Source organism: Balaenoptera physalus (genome assembly GCF_965194825.1).
Source record: "Balaenoptera physalus genome assembly, chromosome: 7".
NCBI lineage: Eukaryota > Metazoa > Chordata > Mammalia > Artiodactyla > Balaenopteridae > Balaenoptera > Balaenoptera physalus.
Genome location: NC_138886.1, coordinates 45,368,252 through 45,393,557, shown reverse-complemented (window position 1 = coordinate 45,393,557; position 25,306 = coordinate 45,368,252). Strand labels below are relative to the sequence as shown.

General features: G+C 37.3%; 1 protein-coding gene across 2 annotated transcripts in view; it reads left to right on the top strand.

Annotated features, from left to right (window-relative positions):
* Window positions 1-25,306, top strand: part of RORB (RAR related orphan receptor B) — a 352,150-nt gene that overhangs the window by 148,977 nt on the left and 177,867 nt on the right. The window lies entirely within an intron of this gene.

Here is a 25,306-nt window from a genome sequence, read left to right as displayed (position 1 = left end):
GCGCGCGGGGCGCACGGGCAGGAGGCCAGGCGGGTACACACACTCTTCAGGTTATGAGGCCCACCAGCGTCCAGGTCAGCGGACAGTGTCCCTTCGTGGGAGTGGTAGGCAGAGGGGGCGGTGTCGTGGGACTAGACACAGATTCCGGGTTCGTCCCCTGCGCGCGTCCCTCGCGCCGGAGCTGCGCCCTGGCCAGGTCCGCGTGCCCGAGCCCGCGCGGCCCAGGGACGAGCGCCATCCTGAAAAAGTTGTGCGGAGAAAGTTCCAGAGGATAAAAGCCCGCGCTACCCGCGGCGGGGAAGGCTCCTTTGTCAAAGGAGCGCTGCGGGAGGCGGTGCTGGGTGAACCTTCGGGCCAGGACCCCCAGCGGCGACTGCGGTGGCAGGTCCCCTGGGCTAGCTGGCGGCGGTGGGGTGACGCGCCGGGGACAGGGGCAACACACTTGTTCCGGCTGCACTTTGGGCTGCCCGGGCGGATGGCCTGGCCTGCTTTAGGGAATCACTTGGTCCGTCTCCTCCCCTGCGATGCCAGGACCTTCACGTTTCCTGCGCGCTGTGCCCAGAGCCGCTTTCCTCCACTGTCTGCTTGGCCACAACTTCACTCTTCTCTCGGAGAGCGGGCCGGGTGCCCGCGTGCCACGGGGATAAGTGCGAGCCTCGGAGCACCCGCCGCCCCACACTCCCCAGTTTTTCTTTCTAGCCAATTCTGCGTTTCTTGCGGTGGGGCGGGGACTCTCCTCTCCTCCTCGTCTGTCCCTCTGGGTCCTGGCAACAGAAAGGTGGAAACGGCCAGCTCCGGACCTTCCTATATCCCTGAGCCCGCGTGACAGGTGGACTAGCGAAGAAGAACTTGGGAGAGTTGGGCTGCAAACACTCATCGCCTTCCACTCGGCTGTGTTCACCTCCCATCCACATTCCCAATACCTATTGAGGAGCGTCGGAATGGGGCATCGGGCATGTTTCCCCTGCTCCGCTCGAAGTGAATCCCGAGCCTGGACGCTAGAGCAGAGACTGGGTTAGCCAGCTAGGCGCTGGGACGTGGCAAGAAAGGGAAGGAGGAGGAGGAACAGAGAGGCCGTCCATGGAGGTGGGTGGGAGGGAGGTAGCTGAAGCTAAGGGACAGAGACGTCCTGGTGAAATGGTCTTGATTGACCCGCATACTAGTGGGGGCCCCGTGAGTGCGAGCTGGTTCCAGTTTAGTGTCCCGGTTGGGAGATTGGTCACATGCTCCACTGCCCAAATTCTTTCAGGAAACTATACTTGGGTAATTGACGAGTGCAGAACCTTTAAGTAAAGGACGCCCTAGTCTTTGTTTTTGTTTTTCTGTCCCGTCGCACCACCATCCTCTCTCCTTTCAGTTTCCCCTGCTCCTTTCTGGGGTAGCTAGTTCGTCCAACCCCTACTTCTCCCTTTCCAATCAATATTCCTCCCGTGGCTGAGTTCTTATGTTCTGGAGGTCTGAAACCATGCGCCACGTCAGTTCCAACCCGGCACTAGGGCCTGGGGCCAAAAGCCACTCACTCTCCCCTTAAATTGTAGAAAACAGAGGAGTGTGGGACAAGAGTGGGTTGTAGCTTGATCGCACTGCTCCTGAAGGAGCAGTTTGCCAACGACAGTCCAGATTCGCCAAGGCGCCCACTTCGGGGACTCGAGAAGCTTGACGCCAGGTGCTGCCTCTTACTCACCTTGAGAAAGAAGTCGAAGCCTACTCCCCCCCCCCCCCCCACAGTCCCAGAGGGTTCTAACTTAAGACAGCTCTCAGGGGGCCTGGGGGAACGCTCTGGAGAAAAATCAACCTTAAAAGGTGGCAGAGTCCTCTCTACCTCCTGGGCTCTCCGTTCTTGACCCTTTACTGTCCCTCCTCTGCCATCTCTGCGCATTTCCTACAGACCGTGCCCTCCCGCGTCATCAGAGGTGATTGTATAAGGATGGAGAAAAGGTCCAGGCTACTCAGACGTCTTACGGCAGTCAGGGGTTGAACTTGAGTGTGAACTTGAGAAGTGAGAGCGGAAACGAATCAACTTTCTCTTGTGCCTGGGCTACTAAGCAGTCTATATTGGGGGAGGGGGCAGTTTTTGAACTCAGCTTTACAGTGCGCCCACTCCCTTTCCCCCTACACACCATACACGCGCGCACGCACACACGCGCGCGCACACACACGTCCCCCATCCCCGGGTGGTCCCAGTCTGTTATTCAGCCTCGGCTCCACGGTTTGCATTTGGCAACTCTACTGAGTCAGGGCACTTGGCACAATGCAAACTTGGTCCAGGATCGAGTGGTCGCCCTGGGGACCAACACAGTAAACCCACCCCCGACCGCCGGACTCCACCCCGCCCCCGCCAGGTCTAGGATAGTTAAGAGACTTTATCCCGAGGGAAGCTCTGTGGTAAGAAAGGGGTTAAGAGGCTCTGATCCTTAGGTCATTGTCCTACCCCATGGCTGAACTGAGTCGGTCCCCAGCACTCGGGGATGGCCTGGGGCGGAGAAGGGTGTATTTGGTGGCGCACAAAGCCTTTCACCCTTTGTCTGCTACAGAGTACCTACCACATGAGGTCTAGAGATGCTACTTCGTAGATTGCATTATTGAAAAGGATAACTTATGAATGCGGAAGGGAGGACTTTTAATTGGGTCCGTCCATAGGTGAGAAACAAGTGAGCCGAGGTGTGGATTTCAAGACTCCTTCCTGGGAAGCCTGCCAGCTGTTTATTACACAGGAGCACCGAAATGGTCGGATTTTTCACCCTGCCTCCGCAGAAAACCCTGCTTCCAAAAACAGGGGCACAGATGTCGTTGCAATCAATAGGTGATTGTGGCTCCGGCGGATTAGAAATCTGGTTTTATCCTTGCTGTAAACAAGGATGGGGCTTGGCTTTTCTAAAGTCCGGTTTTCATCTATTATTTTCAGGTAGTTAATTTTTATGAACTCCTAACTTTAGAAAAGAAGCGGCTTGCTCTCAGAGGTATGGCAAACCTTGGGAAGTCTGGAGCTCTGAACGTCCTGCCGGCCAGGCCTTTAAATTTCCTAAACCTGTTCTAGATCTTAATTTCTTCCAAAAATTCCAATTAAATATTTCTAACCAACATTCCACCTCCCACAATTAAAAACATTGGTGGAAGGACATCCCTGTCAGTAGTCATTAGTAATTGTTCATTAAGTAATTATCAGTAAGCTGTCTTTATAATCCAAGAAAAGTAAACATTCAAACAGTTCAAAGAAAAATCCTAAAGCTATATTTCAAGTATTGTTGAAAAAATATATAGCCAGAAAATTGTTTTTCTTAGGTGGTTACATCTTGGGACTCTCTCCTCCCCCACCCTCAACATCCTGAGTGAATTTGTAACAAGTATTTTAACACAGAAGGGCTTGACATCCTGGACTTCCGGTATACATATTAGTACCATTAAGGCTTTTAACTTTTCTATATTTTCAGATAATCAGGAATTGGGAAACCAGGATGGAAATAGAAAGGGAGAACTTTGAGCAGCAGGCTTCATAAACATGGGGGTTACAAGATTAAAACTCCTTTGTAGCATTCATTTAAAACTCACAAGTCCTGGATGGTCCATCAACAGCAGTATAATTTGCTGTACTGTTTAGAAAAACCTTAAAGGATTTCTTGCATCATTATTAAAGGGGTTTGTGTGAAGTTTAACTTTAACATAACTAACACGTTTATTTTATATTCAATCAAAAGAAATGTCCACATTTAGTTATTTTGGTAACAATTTGTTAGACACTAAACTATTTACAACCATAAAAGCAACTATTCATGTGTGCATGCAATACAAATATACTGTATTTTAAATTTACATGTTTCATACTCATGAAACCTAATTTTACAGCAGCAAAAATTTTCCAGCATGAAGAAAATATTAAGTTTCAGGGTTGGTCTTCGTGAACATGGCATTCCAGCTGTGTAATAATTCCTACTTTTATTTTTCCCCTAAAAGTAGCATATACAGAATTATCACCAGGATTTTTAAATGATTCAATACAGGCAGTTTTCCTAGATAAAAAGACAAGTAAAACTTTTTTTCAGCTTTATGTAGTTTTTATACTTTTTGATACAATAGTGTTAAGAAATAAAAGTGTGAATCACAAGGCATTAACTAGATTTTTTCACTGCTGTGAATAACATACCTCTTATTTAAAGTACATATTATAGCATTCAGTTAATACAGAGATTAAAATATTCTAGTAAATTATTAAGTTTTTAAATTCTTTATATAAGCGTCTGCTAGTTTTCTGCAAATTTGTAAATAAAGTGAGGTTTTAAATTGTGAACAGTAACATCAGTGCCACTGTACCTTGGAGAAACCTAAGCCTTACAGGTAATTATATGAAGATATAGGAAAATTAATGCCAGAGTTAAAACCATCAAATTTTAGCCCGGTTAAAACATATCAAAAGTTATGAACACATACGTTATTAGTGCAAATTTATTAGTGATTGAGATGACTTAAAATAGATATATTTTTATCATTCTAGTATTATGATGAGACTTTCTTAAGACTAAATCATTTCTGTGTCTCTTCCATAAAGACAAAAACAGGCTTTAAATTATATTGCCATTAATTTTATGTAATTGACATTAACAAAGCATTTTATTGTGATGTCAAACTATACAGAAAAGTAAATATTAGGAATGGAAATTTTGCTTAATAATTAATATTAGGTTTTTTAAATTCTAGATATAGTTTTACTATTCCAACCATTCTTACATAAAGGACAGAAATTAAGTAGACAAATGAAATAAATCTTTTGTAATGTAATGCATAATGACCTTTGATAAAATGAGCACTCTACACATAAAGTATTATTCCTGTAACTTTGTAATCGTCTTCCAATTACAGCTTCGTGCAAATATTTATCTTACTTTGACTAGAATCTGTGACTTAACAGAATCCCTAGCAGATAATAGCAGTCTTTGGAGGCGTCTGTTGATACACACTGATACACAATATGTATATGTATGTGCCTATAACCACCCACTCAGACAAGAAGAATGAATATTTGAGAGAGAAAATCATTCTTACCGTTGCTTTCACAATCCACACTTCCAAATTCAAACATACATAGAGAAACAGAAGCAACTTTCCAGAGCCTTCAAAAAGAAGAAATGAATACATGTGGTACTTTAGTCCCGTTAAAACAAAACAAAACAAAACAAACAAACAAAAAAACTCTTAATAGCATTTATTTATAAATAATCTACACAAAACTCCATTATACTACCTAATGATAATTAGAGGGAAAAGGAATCAAAGAATTTAGGACTGCCAAGTAAATAAAATATTCCGTCTCAAATTAAGCAACAAATTCATAGATAACAAGGCTTATGCCATGAATTTGAAGGATGTCTCCTTTGTAGCAAAAGACAAAGGGAGCATAGAGGAATAAATATTGATTGAACTAATCATCTGATGAATAGAAATGAGATTTACCAGTGCGCCAATATAATAGGCTATGTTAACTAGTTCTTTCATAGCGCATATGCTGCCCTTTCAACCCCTGACCCCATCCATTTCAGTTCTTAATGAGGGAAACCACAGGTGTTATAACGGCATTTATAGAGAATCAAGCTAAATATAATAACCATGTGGTTAACTAATGGCAGTGGGGAGTGGGTTCTTATGAAAGGAAATATTGAGATCGTAGCGTCACAAACAAAATTATTATGCATTGCAAGGCACTTAGAATTTTGGCTTCCTCTGTTCACCTTTAAAATATATCTACGTGGCCATCAGTATTTCAAGTCCTAGATTTGTTGTCTGCAACAAATAATAAGTGCGATTTCATTAATGGTTATCTGGAGAGTTAAAAATAATATTCAAAGTATATTTTATCTACGTTGTGTAATACCTTGCATAGCAAGCATTTAAAACATTTAAAAATAACTCTTAAAAGGTATAGTATTTTCTACTAAATGTAACATGCATTTTTCTTGGTTAGTCCTTATTTTATAACTATTAGAAATAGAATTTACTTTATGATAATTATTACAACGTTATGGTAAACTTTGTTTTAAAATTCAATTGGGATGTTCTTGGCTTAGGCATGTTCCTAGAGAGGTCAAAATAAACATGTTACCTTTTGCCAAAACATGAAACTAAAAACTCGTTCAAAAACCTGTTCTTATAAAAGAACATAGGTAATTTGCTTTGACTTAAGCGTGTTCACCTCTGCATGTGAATATTTTATTAACTGGGTGGGTATGCTGACTTTGTAAATTACTTAACTAAAAAGGGTATTTATTGGTGTCATTTTTTATGTGTGATTAGTTTTCATATCATGTGGCCCTGGGTTATATTTCTCAAATTCAGTGGAATTACAGACATCAGCAAAAAAAAAAAAAAAAAAAGAGAGAGGTGGGGACAAATAATCTGGTTGATTACCAAATTATGTTTTTTGTTACTAGTCTGCTTATTGCTTTGTACTCATGTAAACCCAATATCCTGGTACCATGGGACATATGAAAGATTTGGAATGCTTAAAGAAAACTTACATAGATTTTTATTTCATAGTAAAGCTTTTTTCCCAGTGAATGTTGTGACAAGTCAATTTTAAATTATATTTAAAAAATTTTTCATATGACTGTCTAATAAAGCATCCTTCTTTAAAGACTGTTACACCATTACCTGCATTTTATTAGGATTATGTTGTAATCATGGGACAATAGGAGATATACAGTATTTTAATATTGAATTAGAAGTACAAAAGGTCCTCTCTGAATTTGGGCACCAAGTTATCCTTTAAAAAAGAAACAGCAAAAGCTTTTTTAAAAGGCCTTGGCATTTGTAATCATTACTTAGCATGGAATAAATGAGTATTACTGGCTGCAATAAAAAGTAGAATATTATTTTATTTTAATCTTCTGACTAGTTTTTTAAAATATCATTTTTAAATACAAATTTCTCTCCCTATTTGGAACCAACCAAGCTTGATTCTCCCCTGTTCTGAAAACTTTGTCAAACTCATTGATCATCTCATTTCTAGGAGTCCAAATTAAGATATTCTCTCAAGAATGGGAATAAGACCATCTTCCTGAATATTTCAATTTTCAGTTTTAATTTTAAAAGGGACAGACACAAAGATTTCATCTTCTGCAGCCACGTATATACTAATAGAAATGTATGTGACTCACATTCATTTATCCATGATTTATTGAGCATCTAGTCAAAGTGAGGCACAAAACTGAGCCCTAAGGATGCCCAAGTTGATAAAACATTAGACAACTGGTGAGGTCAAAGCTATGATCAAAGTGAGAGCAGAACAGAATACAGTAGGGATGCTATCAGAACATCAGAATAGCTCTCACAGGGGAAGTGATGTTTGAGATGGGCCTCTGAGGATGCATAGAAGTCTGTCTTTTGGTTAATTTATTCATCATAAATGAGGTTTATTAAATTATTGTTTCTTGTATTTCACAGTTGCCTTTTATAGTAGGTGCTAGGTGAAATTTAGTTTATGGAAGTAGAACTGTTCCAAAAAGAACATATCCTGATGTAGAATAACTAGTAGTATTGTTCCCAAATAAAACTCTTACTAGTAAAATAATTTTCAAGTGACAATTTAAAAAAGAAAACTCTAAAGTAATTCTTAAATTACAAAAAGAAAATGTACAGAATTAGACAAATATCAGAGTGGGGAAGAATGTAACTTGCAAAAAAAGAATCACTAGGAAAAACAATATGGGAAAATACAATGTTCTTATACATTTGTTTTTATAAGAGAAATTCTTATCTTTGTAAAATAAGGAATAAGGACATGGCTGATATATATTGAGTTTCATTTTCTTTAACATTTAAGGCATTACCTGAAAATAGTGATATCTACTCTAGAGAGTATCTTAGATTACTAGATATCAGGAAGAATAAAATCCATTGAAGTAATAGGGCATGTCAGCAGTGTCTGAGGGCAATAGTGATATTCCTCAAACTTTTCCATTTCAAGAACTTGGATGTAAGATTGAACTCTGAAAATTAAACTATAAAATCAACAGATAATAGTCTTGCTGACTTTTGAGTTATTCTCTCCCTTAAGCATATTTAAAGATGGAGACATCCAGGACTCCTAGGTAGTAACAGAAATGTGAGTGTGAGAAGCAACTATTGGCCATGTCCATCCTAGCACTATCTATCTATAGGTAAATCGCTGATTAAGCTTAAAAAAAAGTATCTACTGCAATTCACAAGTAGGCTCTTCATTTTGAAGTGATAATTTGACTTTCTGGTCTTATACATTAGCTCTTGTGAGCTTAGTTAACTTGAATCCTCGTACTAAGGTCTAATCTACTCTGAAACACTGGTGAGATCAAGTTTCTGAGCCTACAAAACTGAAAACCGGACCCTAGACTGGGAAGAATTCACAAAGGTGAATGTCACCATTTGAGACTTCCAGGCAGCCAAATCGCCACTCTTGATCATAACCCTCCGCATTAGCATAAACCTCAGCTTCAAATTTCTACACAGTGAGCAAGACCACATAGCCATACATTTTCAGTCTTGAAAAATAGATACATTTTTTAAAATGCAGATTATTAATTGGAATTTATTAGACTAAGGAATGGTACTTTTTTGTTGTTGCAACATATTCTGGTAACATAATGGCTACTGTACTTAATCTGTTTACTTCATGGAACTGGAAGAATTCAAGAAGTGGCTGACTGACCCCATTTTTTGAGGCTTTTCTAAAAAGGTGAAAGGTTGGAAGAGAGGGCACAGAACCGCCCCTCTAACTTTTAGGAGCTTTGACTGAACAGTTATTAAATAAGGCAACTGGTTTTCTGGACACTCCCTCCCTCGCTTCTCTTTTTTTTATATTTAAAATATTTTAATTTATCTGTACCGTTATATTTAGACATCACAATACAGTACTCAGCTTCAGACCTAGTTAGGTTATCAGGTTAAACTGAAAAGTATACTTGTTGACAGTGCTTTCTATTTCAAAAGGTGAATATAATACAAAACAAAGGAAAAACAAAACTAAGATTAGTATCAAGTAGAAGTATGAAATGGGAATTATTTTTCTGAAAAATGGCATTGGAATGATATTACAATCTGTGATTCCATTCCTAACTCTGTAATAAAATCTGGCCTGTCATGTGATGGGTCACACCATTTATCTGAGCTTAAAAACTAATTTCTCTAAGTTTAGGTGATAATAAAAGGACAGTTGTGTAAAAGGACAGTGATATGATCAGATTGGTCAGAAACTGCAGTTAGTTAAAACACAAAAATCAACAACAAGAAAAAGCAGCCTTTAGAGAACTCTGAAAACCAAGAACATTTTCGCTTATATCTGCCTCCCTCACTTCTTGTGGTTTCTCTGGTGCTCATCTCTGGCACCATATGTTATGTGACAGTGGACACATATACCCACTTCATGTCATGTCTGGGCCAATGTGTTTTTTCTTGGTGGTAAATATAGATTGAACCTTTGGAGAACAGTGGTTTACTTGAATGCCATATGTAATATGAATCTAGATTTTTTTACTCTGGCTTTTATGGAAATATATTTACTAAGTAAACACTAAACCACTATTTGATCTTTCCCTTAAAAAGGCTATTTAAAGACTGTCTTGTTAAATAGGATCAGAATGTGTTCTTGCCTATAACTGATTATGAGGTTATGAAATTCAAACAGTAGCACTATTTTATTTGCCTGAGTAGTGAAATGAAAATAATTGAAACTATTTATCAAACCACATTTAAAATATGTTTAATTTCACCTGTCCAAGGAATGGATCGCACAAGTGCTTCATATGGGTTCCATAACACTGGATTAGCATAAAAACCTATATTCCAAGTTGCCAAAGTAAAAGTTTCATTATAGAGCTTGAGCCAGAATGAACACTCCAATCATAGTTTACCATCCAGCAGCTGCTGGCTGCTAGATTCCAGAATCAAACAGTAATGTGCAAGCTTAAAGAACTCAGGCATGTTCAGTTTCTAATGAGTAATTGGCTATTCTTATCATTGTCAGGTCAAATAATAAAGTTATTACATACAGCATTTCCTATTAACTTGTACATAAGTTGTGCCTGGCACATAGCAAAGGGATTAGACTTTTTTTCTTTTTAAGAAGAAACCTTGTTCCAAATTTCCACAGTTGTTGAATATGAGCAAATGCCACACAGTCTGATTTGAAAAGAGGAACATTTGTTCGGGAAAAACACATCGTATCATTAAGGTGCAGTGCTTCTTGACAATAATTGTTTTAATATTTTGGATAAACTCATTTAGAAATTTTTAGGGTCCTATACTATTCATCAGTTTGCTCTAAAATTAAATTTAAAACAAATGGCCCAATATTCTGTTTTTTTTCTTTTAAATGCTGACTACTTTTGAAAGGCAATCCTAAGCACTTTCACCCTTGCATGTATATTTTCATTCCTGTCATTTGAAAAAATAAAAAGCTAAGTACCAAAGGAACAGGGCTTTTGGAGTATCTTTCCAAAGACAGCTCAGAAATATCAATAATAAGAATGCTAATAAGGTAGCATTAATACCCTTCCAATTGTGTTTTTGTTTTATTTTGTTCTGTTAACTAATATCACTAAAAGTCATTTCTGGATGCCACCCGTGTCACAATAAATTAAAGTTTATTTGATTGGTTTTAGAAAGTGTTGTTTTGTATTGAAATAAATTAATTCTGAAATTTTTTCCACCGAAATTTCATTAATGATTTCTGAAAGGTTACCTAACATGGTTGACATGAGTGTTGATTTAGAGTCAGAGATAGACTTTCTTTTATCATAATACAATGACCAAAAAGTAAAAGAAAATATGTGACAGAGTTGTAGGTGACACTCCCAATAGTGGATCAGATTTAAATATGATTCAACAAATCCTGATTATTGAGTACTTACAATGTATAAGAAGCGATGCCCTCTAAGATAACAGTCTCAGGCACAACAAAAGTGGTTTTCTTATAAAATTCCTAAAGAATTCCTTAGATAATCTTTGTTTCATTTGAATTTCTGAAATGTCCAGTGTTGACTATACCCCTTTTTCTAAATATGAAAATATATGATTTGTCCATAATTATTTGTTAAAAGAAGTTGAGACCAGAGTTTGACTTCAATCAAGGGCTTTTGACGCTGAGTCCAGTTCCATTTTCATTACTCTGTGCTTTCTCTCTTAGGCTGTGCTGTACTATTTTTTACCATCCCTGTACCCACAGCAGACATCACTCATCAATTATGGCATTAATACTTGTGAAGTCCAGATGCAACCTGTACTACCATTTGACCAGTATTGGCCCTCAAGATAAAACTTGGTACCCAAACTCTCATGAGTGTTTTGGCCATATAAAGAATACATATTAATATAGTAAAACTATATATTTCATCCAATCACAGTATCCTCTTGGACAAACCATAGTTCTCCACAGTTTTCACTCCTAAAATGATGATCATGACATTTACCAATCTCAGGAAAAATTAAAATAAGTATTATGGAAACATCTACAGATTCTGAATGGAAACTGTCCAGTAAAAATAATAGCAAGTCAAAGTATATATAGTAAAAATTTTTGTGAACATAATTATTGCCTTGAAGATTCTGAAATTTAATTTCATAAATTTAAATATGTCTCCTTTGACAGAGATTTCATATTTTTAGTGAAATTACATATTTATAGATGTTTCCTCCACTAAGATCCTAACCTAGCTGCCTCTAATTTAAGGAAAGAAACAACTTTATGGGAAGTAGCTCTAAAGACTGTTTATGTCTAAATACGAAATTCCTCTTTATTCAGTAATCAACATGCACTTGCCTAATAGTTTATGTTAATTCACTCATTTGTCCCTCAGCTTGTCAATTCTCTCCTCTGGTTTTTATGTTTGTTAAGAGGAGGGTTATCTATCTTTGGCCATAAGCATTTCAAACAAAGTAATGGGTTGAATAGCCAAGCATACCACCATTTATCTGAGTTTAATTAATTTTGTCTGATTGATTGGCTGGAATTGAAAGTCTCAGCAGCACACCATCTATATCAAAGCCCTGTTATCGTCCTATCCAACTCTGTGTCTTGTACAAGCATAAAGTATTTTCTTAAGGAAAAAACCTTGACAACATTAAGAGGGTGCCATGTCTAATTGTGCCCAGCAATATAAAGGAAAAAAAAACAATTAAATTTGACATTAATTCTGAATAAATGTAGAGTTCTGCTTCTCCGCAACAATACTGCAATTTAATGTGTTTTGCATTTTGGCTGAAACATAGTATCCCTTACATTGAGCTATCATTTATATGATTAATTTTTATGCTTTCACATTAAGCTCATTCACATTTCTTTAAAAGCATATTTATTAGTCCACTGTTACTGATTTTTCAGACCTCTTTTGTGTAAGCTGTGCTGTACAAACATAGCTTGAAACACCAACCCTACCCTGCCGTTTATTCTCCAGGACTCAAATTGATCTTATTATATAATGGTCCTGATTCCCACAACTCGACTAAATTTGACCACAGATACTATTAGAAAGAAAATGGACTTCATCAGAGTCTGCGCTGCGTTGTCTTCATCTTGCATCTAGCATCTAGTATGTTTGATAACATCACACTGGAAAAAACTGTAGGCTTATCTCAAGTGATTCTCTTTGTTTTACCTCATGTAAAATACCTTCTGTGCTTGCTCTTTTAGAAATAGTGGAATATTTCTTTATACTCATTAATTCTGTCAGTCTTTGCACTGTAGCTGCTCTTAAGGAAAATTCTGAAAACAATTTTAAAGGGAATTCCGTAAACCTGGGAGGAGCTGACAGATGCAGTCTCATCTCTTTACAAATGTAATCGCAGGTAAAATTTATAATACTGTCTTGCCTGTGTTGAGTGCTCTATAGTTCTCAGCGAGCTTCTGTAGACACCGTCTGGGTGATGCACAAAGCATCTTGTGAGATAATGCAGGACAGGTATAAATAAGAATGTGCCCTGGTAGCTAAGCCAAAGAAAACCCAGAAACAGAGTGCTTTTTTAACAGTTTAAAAATGCAGTTGCAACACCTTAAAAACAGTCCACAAAACAAAAACAATTGTTTTATAAAAAGAAGAAATATAAATGGCTAACAAACAATTGGAAAGAAAGAGCTCAACTTCACTTATTAAAGAATTAAAACAATATTAGTGGCATCTTCACCTGTCAAATTGTAGAGGGTGTGATGAATTGGACACCCTCATATTCTATAGTGGGTGTTTATATTGGTACAGTCATTGAGCCTAAACCCTTAAAAATGATCATACTCTTTGGCCCAGTAATTCACTTTCTGGGAATTTTCCCAAAGGAAATAAAGTGTCAAAATAATTTATTCCTAAATTCTTGTACCTAAAGATTTGTTATGGCCTCATTATGATATTTTCAACAATACAGGGAAACTTTTGTTGTAATACTCTTTACCAGCACACTTTCATTTAGTATGTACTCATTCTTATACTAGTATGTAGTCACCGTGTTTAATGTACTTCACTAGTATTAAATGTTTGTATGTATTCGACAATGTGTTTTAGGTTCTAGGGATAAAATGGTGAGTAAGAAAGACATCATCCCTGACATCACTGAACCTAAATACAAATAAAAAGTTAAAATGCAAAATTGCATATATTATATGATCCAAATTATATAAAATGCATAAAAAAGAAATTAAAGCAAATGTATAAAAATGTCAAAAGTTACCTTGAGATAGTATCAGGTAATTATTTTCTTATTGCTTTTTCTGGACTTTCAAAAATTTCCACACATTCTCTGTAGATTAGTCTGTAGATAAGTGTCACAGTGAATGCTCAATTACTCTGGCATAGCAGTAAGGCTGTCCTTTATCTACGACTCATTGTATTTTAGCTCATGCATTTGCCTGAGGTCAACTTGTATGATAATAGGGTTAAGGTTGAAGGTTTAATGGCTCACTGAGAAAATTAACTTATTTAATACTTGTACAACTATTCACTCATTCATCACCAAACATTTATCAAGGGCCTATTATGCACCAGGCACTCTCCTAAGTGCTGAAGATACAAGGGTGAGTAGAATTCAGTCCCTTCATCTGAAGAGCTTAGAGTCTAGTCTTCTTGAAAGCCATATGCTGTAATTTACAATACGTACTGGAAATAATAATAATAATATTCAGTTAAAAAACTTTCTCCATCATTGGGAAACAAAGGGTCCTGCCATATTAAATTCTTATAAAGAATAGTATAACATTGCTGTTTTTGTCTCTGAAGGCTCATATTAATGTGAGAAATATATTACTTTAAATGTTCAAGGAAAGATCAGGATACTCATATTGAAAAATTAATCAACTTGCCTTCATTTTACCTTCATTAAACTAACCCATATTTATCTCCTGACAACACTGGTGAGCTCTGTAATCCCTAGAGATGTTAAAGAACACCAACACAGATATACTCAAGTCTCAAAATATAAGAGCTGGAGGATGAATTCATACCTACTGGTGGGGCTGTGGGAAGCTTTTTAAAATATTCCTATGCTCTGAGATAGATGAAGAATCTCCACTTGCCTTTATGACTGTTGGGAACTCATTGGTACTTGTAGGGCAGAATTCAAGTATGATATTCCCTGCTAAGGTAGTCTTCTTTCATGTGTACTCATCCCCCTGGGCCAGTGGTTCAAAACAGGTGGAAATTTTGCCCCCAGGAGATATTTGGCCATTTTTGGTTGTCACAATTGAAGAGGTGCTACTGGCCTCCAGTAGGTAAAGGTCAGGAACGCTGCTAAACGTTCTACAGTGTACTGGACAGCTCCCCAAAACAAAGAATTATTCTGCCGAAATGTCCATAGAGCTAAGATTGAGAAACATATGAAGCCTTTCTAAATGGAATCACTTTACAGATCCTCAGTTTTCCTACTGTATCCTCTGAGAAAGCTGGCTCCTCTTTTCCTCCTCTGCTTTCACAGTGATCTCACTTCCATTCCACAAAAGAAAGACTGAGCTCTCACTCATTTCAAATTGTATTATTATGTGCATGGTTCCCAAGATGGCAAAACTTGCATTGCACTACAACAAAGGAACGATTTGAAAGTTTGATTTTGATGCTGAGAAAGTGAATAATTCTAATGAAAGGGCAAAACATCCTTTTAAAAGTCAGGTAGTTTCTATTTCTTTACTTCCAACAAAATTGAAGGAAAACCTAACCAAATTGTCAGTTATAGATCATTAAAGATAGTTCTTGATGATAGAATGCTATGTGATTTGAGGCATAGATTTCAGAAGGAGTTTAAAGAAGTGATTAAACTGCTTTGGCAACATTTTTTCCACTTCCACCTACATATTTATGTGAATACGTTTTCAACACTTACATTTCTAGAAACAAAAATAGGAATAGAAGTGATTCTAAACCCCATTACATTCTAGTAGTAAATAATAGACAAGCATAGGTACCAGAAATAATTGGAAAGGAAAAAAAGCCTCATCTGGCTTATTAAGAGATGAATTTCCTTTAAATATTTAATTTTATGTTTAGTAAATATAAAATTTGTAATATAATTGTGTTATTTTTATTGACTGTGATTTAGTGACAATGATAACAATAAATCAATCCAGAAGGAAAGTTAAAACTCAGAACTTGTGTTCATAGAGGAAGAATGTTAAATTTAAACATATATATGTATATATATTTTCTGTTGCAGAGAAGTATTACCAGGTGATTAATAAAACACTTTCAAATATGAAAATTTTGACACTAGAATAAAATTCTGTGGGGAGAGTGAAATGAAAGTGTGAATTTAAGAAGAAAAAAATAGATGTTGAAAAATTTCTAGGAAGAGCTTATTTATGATTTTCTTTTCAAATGTATGATACAGGTATCAAAACATTTTGAGATTTAGATTCCATTAATATATTTAAAGAGCAATTCATCAGTTTCATTTTAAAATATAAAATCTAAAATGACTCAGAAACTACATCCCTTGCAGTGATATAGTATGCACTATATAGTCTACTTTTATAGTAATTCTAGGGTGAAGGGGAATGCTCCAGACCCTATGATTCCTAGTCTCTGGTGCTCTGCCATGCTTTTTTTCAGGTCCATATTAACCTGGTATCATAATTGCTTAGGAACTTCATTAGATTGAGTACCTAGGCAACAACTATTTCAAACTCTAAGAAGAACCAAGAACAATAACCTGTTCTCCATTAACTTTTTCTTAAATAACTAGGCACAATCATATCTGAGAGGCTTTGGACAATAACCGACTATTTATTCCACCCAAGTTTCTGAAGTGCCAGTTTTCTGTAGAAGTTCTGGATGACCACTAACCTCAAAATCAACGACCATGAGATAGAAAGAATACCCTACTCAAAAAAGAGGTACTTCAGTGCATTCTACCAGACCAGGGGTCTGAAAAGTTTTTCTTTAAAGCCCCAGATAGTAAATATTTTAGACTTTATGGCCCACACAATGTCTGTCACAACTATTCATCTTTGACACTGAGGCACAAAAGCAGCCATAGTCAGTATATAAATGGATGATCGTGGCTGTGTTCCAATGAAACTTTATTTACAAAAACAGGTGGTGGGCTAGATTTTGGTGGACAGTTGTTTTGCTGACCCCAACTCTGGACTCAAGTCCCTGAGGACAGGATCCATGTCTTATAGAACTTAGTATTCCCATCACCCAGCACAAAATCTGACATCCAATAAATGTTGAATAAATGAGTGAAAGTATTCAAGCCTTAAGGAGATAATAGTATATAAAAAATATGCTGAAATACAATGCAGTACCAGGCAGCTTGGCCACATTTTAATAGAATGAGTCTGTAGTACATTATTTATACACATTGCCAAATTGAATCATCAATTAATATTTAAGTATAACTCCTTATATATTTATTTTCTCTATATTTTAACCCCTTGGTGTCAGACATCTTTGAATCCCCAACTCCAAACTCAGTACTCTATCCATGCATAACAGGTAATTGAAACTTCAAATGAATTATGGATGAGGAAAGGTAACTCAAAAAATGACCAATTAACTAACTGACAAACCAATATTTTGCATATCTAGTATATTCTGAGAGTTATGTAATTGTTGGAAGCAGTCCAATGAAGAAAATGTATTTATTTAAAAAATAAATACTATGTAGCACTTATTATGTGTCATGTTCCTGTCTAATTCCTAACAAATATTAACTTAGTTAATCCTCACAGCAACTTTATAATAAAATAGTGTTTATTATTTGGTTCTTTTGATAGGTGAGGAAACTGAGCTATAGAAAGGCTAAGTATTTGCCCAAGTCACACATCTAGTAAATGGCAAAACTGAGATTCAGACCCAAGCGGGCTACCTGCTGAGCCTGTGTTCTTAACCATTGCAAAATGCTGTCTCTTTTCTTGAGAAGTGAACCCCTGAGGTTTCAAAAGGACAGATGTGAGTTGTTAACTAAGAATACAACAGTATGGCATTGCCAAAGGACCCCTGTAACAGGTGAAAGCTAGATGAGTTCAGAAGTGAGGAAGGTCAGTGTTACAGTGATTAGGATGAACTTTATGGGAAGTCACTTGAACAGAACCTTCAAATTGTGTAGAATTTTATCAGTAAGGAATCACAAGAAGCTTTTCCGGTATAAGGACAGAGTAGACTAAAGCTTGGGGACAGAATTGTAAGGCACAAATTGTGTGTGTATACCACCCCAAATGAAACAGTGTAAGAGAAGAAACTAACATGTACTCTACTCTCACTATGTGTCAGATACTGCGTTAGGTCCTTGACCTCACAGGGTGCAATTTACAATCCCAGGCATTAAAGTGGGACAATCAGGTTCCAGTCCAACCTCTACTAATTACTGTGTGGCCTTGGGCAAGTTACTTAACTTCTCTGAGCCTCACATTATTTTGTAAAATGAAGATGAATACCTACCTCATGGGGTTATTGTAAGGGTTGAATTACATAAGTTAACATTATAAAGTACTTAGCATAGTGCCTTGGTATTTAGTCCTCATTGAGTGGTTTATTATTATCTTGAATTTTTATTGTCACAAAAATAGTGAAGTGCTGTTATCTCTATTTTGCAAATGAGAAAGCTGAGGCTCAGAGAATCTCAGATCAACATCTATAGCATATGTATAGTTTTCCAAGTACAGCAGGCTTTCCAGAGAGTTTTCATTAGGAAGTAGAGATTTGGTTAGATAGAGGAAAGAATTGAGAGATGCTGAAATATCAAATGAAGAGTTTTGTTGTACTAAGATGAGTTGAGAATGTTGCGGATCCATGTTTAAACATTTGGAAAACCCAAGTCTATGACGAATCCTTGTTTCAAATGTATCTTTTGATGATTTAGGGATCACTGGAGAAAAAGAGAAGTCAAGCAAAAAGCAGAGAGGCGGTCTGGAGACTTGGTCTGGCATATGCCAGTGTCAGCAGGCTTAGCTAACGTCTCAGTTGCCCCCCTAAAACCTGCCTCATAGTAAGTTTCCTCACTCTCACCTAAGAGGTCCTAATACACCTGGTGAACATGATTTCAAAACATTAACTGAGCACAGCATTGCCTCCAGTTGCAGAGAAGAAACTCAAAGATTGTTATGATGGTTTGATGGGTTTTTTTCTTTACACTTATTTATATTTGTTTAGCACGATCTCATTGAAAAACTTACAGACACAACAATTACCAGATACAAACTGCAATGTTTCCCCACATACCATCTCGCTGAATGTTATTATATCTATGGTGTTTTTTTCATAGCCGTGGAGGGTTGATCTGTTCTTGGGGGGGTTTATGAAGGAGCTCACCACTTTTTAAATGGGAGCAATCCAATATTTAGTTATATTTACCACGCAACCTTTAAAGATCCCACCAAGTATCTAAAATAGTTGGATCTTTCCTCTTCTTCCCAGTAAAAATTGTGCTTTCCATTAGAAAAAAACTTCTGAAAAATTGCATCTGAATCTACTTTCAAATACACACCTGCAAAATGCATGTACAATCTTTAAAAAAAAAAAACCTCTAATTCTCCATTATTTCATCTTAAAACAAATGAATGCTTGTACTCATCATTTCGTTTTTAAGATTCCCATTAGGGGAGTCATAATTTCAGTGGTGTTTTCTGCCATAATGGAAGTTACTGACATCAAGAGATCTAAATTGTGAAACTTATGTAACTTGTACTATACTCAGCCCAACATCTTATGGTCTAATTAAATACAAACTGAGTCAGTTGGCAGAAAAGTACAGTGTTATGGTACAGATATTAGCACCTTGTTAGCAGTCCAAAACCTGCTTTTTCAGGCAGAACTTATTTCTGAATGTGAAGTTTTATACATACATATAGATATAGATATAGATATAAGCTGTAATGTTTGAAAGGCATTTGATGAACTTATATTTGAATCCAGAAAAAAAGTATTTTCTTTCTGGACATTTTTAATTGCAAAAAAAAAAAAAAAAAAAAGAAAAAGCTAGCCTAGTACTCATAAACACAGTGGGCAGTTTCCAAACCATGATTTTAAGATAAGTGATTGTGTAACATGTATTATAAGTGTGTTATAAGGCTCATGTTCCCCTGGCATTTATCTGTATTTCTTCTTCATCATCATCATAGCTAATTCTTATTGATCCTTTACTACGTGCCAGGCACTGTTGTGAGCACTGTATACTAATTACCTTACTTACTCATCAGAATAAGTCCCTGAAATTAGTGGTATTTTTTAATCCTCATTTCACAGATGAAGAAAATGGAGCATAGAGAGGTTAAGTAACAAGGTCACCCAGTTAGCACCTGGAAGAGTGGGATTTGAATCCAGGTTTTAACAGCTGTGCTCTCCCTTCTCCCCCTCACTCACTTATGGCCACAGGATGCTGCAAGCTGATTTCCTTCTCTTGGTCTGTCTTGTCTGTCTCAGAGGCCCTTCCTAGGGTGCACGACCTTCAGATGCCCCCCTGAACACAAAGCGAGGTGAATGGTCTGGGGAAGTGATCTGGTTCGTCTTCCTCTTACACAGTATCAAAACGTCTCTCCTCAGCACCATTACCAGAACATTGGGAATGAGAGGATGATCATTCAAAATCACTTGAAAACATGTCTTTCTACTGTAAACATGCATTTTTTAAATGGCCACCAATAATCATACGCCACACCTAGCCCTGAAGCAACCTGTCTTATGGCTCACACCCACGTGCAAGCAGTGTGCAACACAATGACAATTTGCTGTCTCGCGAAAGACAGACTGACTTCTGGGGATTCAGTGCAAAGAGTTCTAGAATTTATCCAGGAGGCATTTTGCTGCCCCTGACTGTGCACCCTTGGTAAGTCACTTCTTGGGCCCTGCCTCCTCATCTCTAAATAAGAGTGTCTCCAGGGTCCCTCCAGCTTTCAAAATCCATGGATAATACCTTGTTACATTGTTATCATTGTTGGTTCTCAGTTGTTTTATTTCTTGGGGGATCAGGGGCTTTTATAGATTAAGTAACCTTTTCCAAACCAAACACGTATGAGGTATGCATGCTGGGATTCCACTTCAGGACCATGTGATCCAGAATCCTGAATTGGGATGTTCTTTGTGATTCTGAAATCCAACAGATCTGTCTCCTACCCTATGCCTGGTCTCCAACTAATTAGAATTATAGTGAATTTTTACATAGTCCCATATCTTACACTGTACCAGTAATACAATATTCAGTATGGTAAGGGTCACAAATAACAAAAGAAGAGTCTGATTGTTCTTGAAGTCTATTATAAGGTGTATACCACTGAGAAATTTAGCCTCAGGAACACTGGTATCCTGGTAAATGAGTTTACCAAATCCTTTCCTAAGAATAGGTTTTCATAGGGATTTAAGGAGAGACCTCAAGGGCCTGAAAACTTGAACGATCCCTCCATCCCCTCTAGATGGAGTCGAGATGGGGTGAGCACAGAACAGTTGTGCTGAATTAAGATAAATATCCTACCTACTGCACAGTTTTGCTGAGGGCTAGTTGGAGTTTGTGCATGTGAGCGCGTGTGTGTGCACGCATGCGGGAAGTATTTAGAGAAGTCAGGGTGGGTAGCTTGTGTGGGAGACGGGGGAATTCAATGAAGGGAGATACTTTAGCCTTTCCTTCAAGTACATCTCCCTCCTGAGTACATTTACTTCCATCACAATGGACTAGAAGAGATCCTTGCTTAGTGGTGCAGAACCCTTGAGACCTAATTTAGCTTTTATAGAAAATTCAAAAAGAGAGAGACGGCACAAGAGCAAGAGAACAGAACAAAGATATGAGTTTGTACAGGGAATATTGATACTTCTGGACTGCCTCTGTAACTCTTTTAAAAGAAATTTTCTAAGTAAATGCTGACTTAGACTTTTCTGTTAGTGGAAAGCCTGAGCGCCTCCCGTGGAACAATGTGCTGCCCGAATCATCTTTACAATTCCCCACAGTCCGCCGTCTCGGAAGCTCGGGTTCATTGGTTTTTGTGCTGTGAAGGTCAGCAAACATTTTGGAAAAGTAAATTTTCCTTTTTAATTTTTTAAATGTGTCCTCACAGGGATGCCCAGAAATAGGAAAGTTACATAAATGCAAATTAAAAACATGCCCGACAAGCTGTGCCTGTTTGTCCCGTTGATCATTTTTTTATTCACGTTTCCCAGAAATTTCCAAAAGCATCACCACATCCTTTGTTAACTACATATCAATTAAAATACCTCTGAGACGCAGGTACAATAACACCCTATTTATTATCCTTCAACAGCGAAAGGCCTACTTATTATTAACTGCCACACATAGCACACGGAGACTTAGAAAGAGGGAGAGAGGGAAAAAAAAGCCTGCCCTTAAGCATTTCACAGAAGATGAAGAAAGACATTTTTTCCAATGCTGTAGAAAAAAAAAGGTCAGCCGCTTAACCAAGCAATCAGTGGGAGGATCAGACCAGAACCTAGACATTGTTATTCCTTCTCATCCACTACAGCCACAGAGTCTAATAAATTGTCATTCACAAGCAATTTTGCTGCACAAACATAAAGTTATTAGTGCAAAGAGCCCAAATTACTTTTGTGGATGGCTGTAGCAGTGTAGTACTGGAAGGCAGAATGATTTTAAAAAGAAAAAGAAAAACTGTAAACATTGAGCTTTGAAATTAAGAGTCTTTCTGCCCTACTTATTTCCCCAGTCAACTGGGATTATTTTCCTGCCCCTCTGAGTGTCAGTTTCCTCACCTGTCCAATAGAAGACTGAGACCTACTTCATTGGATTAGGAACAAGAAGTAAATGAGTCAATAAATATCAAACCTAGCAGGTACTTAATTAGCAGTATTATTATTATCTGACAGACAGCAATCATACACAATATTTGCACTTTAAAAAGTTGGTCCTAAGTAGCTACATTCCATTTAATATGTCGCTCACATTTCTAGGGCTGGCTTGCTTTTCTGCATACTATGAACCTCTCTGTTCTGTTGATCTTGCATCTTGTCTGATGACAAGCTAAAGCATGATCACTGACCCTAGAGTCTTTCACACTCTTTAGTCTATTTACTAACTATAGCACCACACCATTTAGGCTTGTTGTATATGAATACAAAATAAATGGTAAATTCTGTGCTTTAACAGCTTAATTAACCAGGTTGAGGTGTTAAATGGAAGCAATGACCTGTATGTGACTAACATATATTTAGTTTATTGGGCAACTGGATACTAAGTGGCATTTCCTACCAGCTAGAAAAATACATCAACATAAAAACCTCCCAGCTTCTAAATTCTGCCATTAACAAAAACTTGATTGTACCACTGCATTAATCACCAAGCTTGAGCTGAAACTCCTATTTTTATTCTGGGAAGATGATTTATTCAAAATAATATTTCATTTAGGGGTCTGATCATAAGCCCAAGATGATTCAGATGGTGAAGTCCAGCTGTAGCAACAACAGTATCATCCAGAAAAATAACCACATGTATATTGAATCCCTTGAAAGTTTTCCATAACAGATCTAGGGATGATAAATCTTGCAAACTCATTCTATAATTAACTAAAGTGTTCCTTTTCCCTTACCGTAATCCAAAAGGATTAGCCCATGGCCTTTTGTTGGATAAATCAGGGGGTCATAATTTACTCTGCTGTGCAAAATTAAATTCAGATTTTAAAATTTAATCCAAAAAAAATGCCAAACACACACAAAAGTGAGCCTTTTCAGAAACTTTAAAAGAAATCTTCACAGCAGATTGACGTTTCACTAATGGACAATATCGTCGTACTAAATAGCACAGGTTTCAATAGTCTATTTTAGAACTTTTTCATAGGAATCTGCTGAAACCTCATGATCATGTCATCCAATTATTGAGTCAGTAACATGGGTAAGCCAAGAGAGCCAGGTTTCTACAGTTTATCCCTAATCTTGGATTGTCACAAGGCTGATTTTTCACCATTTTATCCCTATTGCAGAATATAGTATCTGACACAAATGTTGAATAAATGCACTTAGGAAATGGAACCGTACCTCGTTTCCCTATCTGTAATAGTATTAAAGTACAGTTAACCCCCTTTGGATGGTTTACTATGAAATTATAAGGATGGTAAAGCGACATTGCTGCAATGCTCCAATCTTTCATAAATATGCTTCTTGTGTATTACCTCCTATATCTCCCAATTCCTGCTCCTGGCTGCAACAGACCTTGATTCTATTCCTGTCTGGCTTTTGTTTTCTGTTGTCACACCACTGATACATTCAATAAAAATTTATTGAGCAGTCACTTAAGACCATTTTGCCACAAAGCAGAAGATGGGTAGATGGGTAGATGGATGGATGGATGGACAGATAACTTTCTCTTCAGAGAACATTTATAGTTGCTGAATTTTAGCAGCTTGCCTTTAATTTCAATTTTACATTTTCAGCTCTCTAAAAAATGGATAATCTTTTGAGAATTGCATTGTGCTGAACTTATTGATTTCCACTGGGCATGTTGATTTCAACTGAGCCTTTACTTGATACATCATTAATATAATAATTGAGATGAAGTATTTTTAGATCCAAAGTAAATGACATCAAAATTTTACAAGCATTAAAAAATAGAAATTAGAATTCACATTCTCTCTAGGAAATACTGAGCAAATTGATTCTGTACAGTGATTTTATTGCATTATTTTCTGAGTTATCTGTACATAGGTCAAATAAAGGCTGAGAAATTTATTTCACATTATTAACCCAAGTGCTGATCACAAGCTGGTAATACAGCAGTGGACAGGTGTTTGCCTCAGTAAGGATAAAGCCTAATTCTTTGATTTTGCTAAGATAAATCATTTAATGCAGTGCATTGTCTGTGACTTGCTTCCCTAGAGGATGGTGCTGATATTCAGTTCTTTAAACTGGTTACCAAAAAGAGAAACGACATAAATCAGAATCTGTGTAGGCTATTCTTCACAAGGAACAACCTGTAAGCTGAAGTCATTGTTTGGCTTTCCACTGTACCCAGATAATAAACGAAAGAATGGAGGGAAATGTTTTGATGAATAGGGGCTTCACTGAAAATCACTATTAACCTAAAAAAAAGGGAGAATGCAAAATTCATGTGAGTACCTCTTTTCTAGCTTTCAGCTCTATCTCTAATCCTTATTAACCTAGCACATCATGCTGATTTATAGGGTAGGGATGATGCCATTTAAGTTTAGGTGTTTAACAAGCAGTAAGCATTTGGTAGATATTTCTTGAGGTTTGACTCAGGTTGTTAGCTTTGATTCTCTCAAATTTTCTTCTCTATAATAACCTTTTAATTTGCTAAAGTCTTATGTTTTCCCTTTGCATTCTCTTACATATTTATATCTTTTTGCTCCCTCTCATTTCTCAGTTTTTTCATCATTTCATAGCTTGCCCCCTTGGGATTGATACCTTTTCTCTCTTTTGTCATAGTCCTTTTCGTCTTTTCTACCTCTACCTTTGGCAAAAGTTTATCACAAGTGCTATTGGACTAAGGGAGAAACGATCTCAATATCTCCCTCTCATACTTTCATAAACTGGGTCAGATGCAAAGTATATTTGTCACACATCTGTGTTGTTTTACATATATAAACCTTTCACAACTAGAAAACTCTAGCCAGAGTGTTCAAAATAAAATCTTCAGCCTTATTGTTAGTGCCCCATAATCAAAAGTTAAAACAAAAAATCACCTGTGATGTGTTTCCAAACTAGCTTTCCAACTGGACTCTTTCTAGGAGACTGTTAAACCAAACACTTTTTTTTTTCTTTTTATAAATTTATTTATTTGTTTATTTTTGGCTGCGTTGGGTCTTCATTGCTGTGCGCGGGCTTTCTCTAGTTGTGGCGAGCGGGGGCTACTCTTCGTTGCGGTGCGAGGGCTTCTCATTGTGGTGGCTTCTCTTGTTGCG